This window comes from Sinocyclocheilus anshuiensis, unplaced genomic scaffold, assembly GCF_001515605.1.
Source record: "Sinocyclocheilus anshuiensis isolate Anshui unplaced genomic scaffold, SAMN03320099.WGS_v1.1 scaffold628, whole genome shotgun sequence".
NCBI lineage: Eukaryota > Metazoa > Chordata > Actinopteri > Cypriniformes > Cyprinidae > Sinocyclocheilus > Sinocyclocheilus anshuiensis.
The window spans coordinates 1,538,023-1,538,243 of record NW_015555750.1 but is presented as its reverse complement, the minus strand read 5'-3'; the positions used below and the strand labels follow the sequence as shown (position 1 = coordinate 1,538,243).

The following is a 221-nucleotide window of genomic DNA, read 5'->3' as shown; positions in this document are numbered from 1 at the left end:
AGCTCATTGGTCTGAAAAGCGAGGTGTGCTCTGATTGGCCAGCTATCCAGTGGGTTGTGATTGGCCGAATACCTCAAGCGTGTGACGGAAATGTTACGCCCCTTAACACAGTGTCACGTTGCACACACACGAGGGACGAGGAGAGGCTGGAGAATATGTTGACAAGACTTTATTTACAGGAACCAAGGGAGACGAACTCAGGAAGACGTTCACACGAAGAC

General features: G+C 50.2%; 1 protein-coding gene across 1 annotated transcript in view; it reads right to left on the bottom strand.

Moving 5' to 3' along the window:
- mao (monoamine oxidase) overlaps positions 1-221 on the bottom strand; it is a 42,671-nt gene that overhangs the window by 6,967 nt on the left and 35,483 nt on the right. The window lies entirely within an intron of this gene.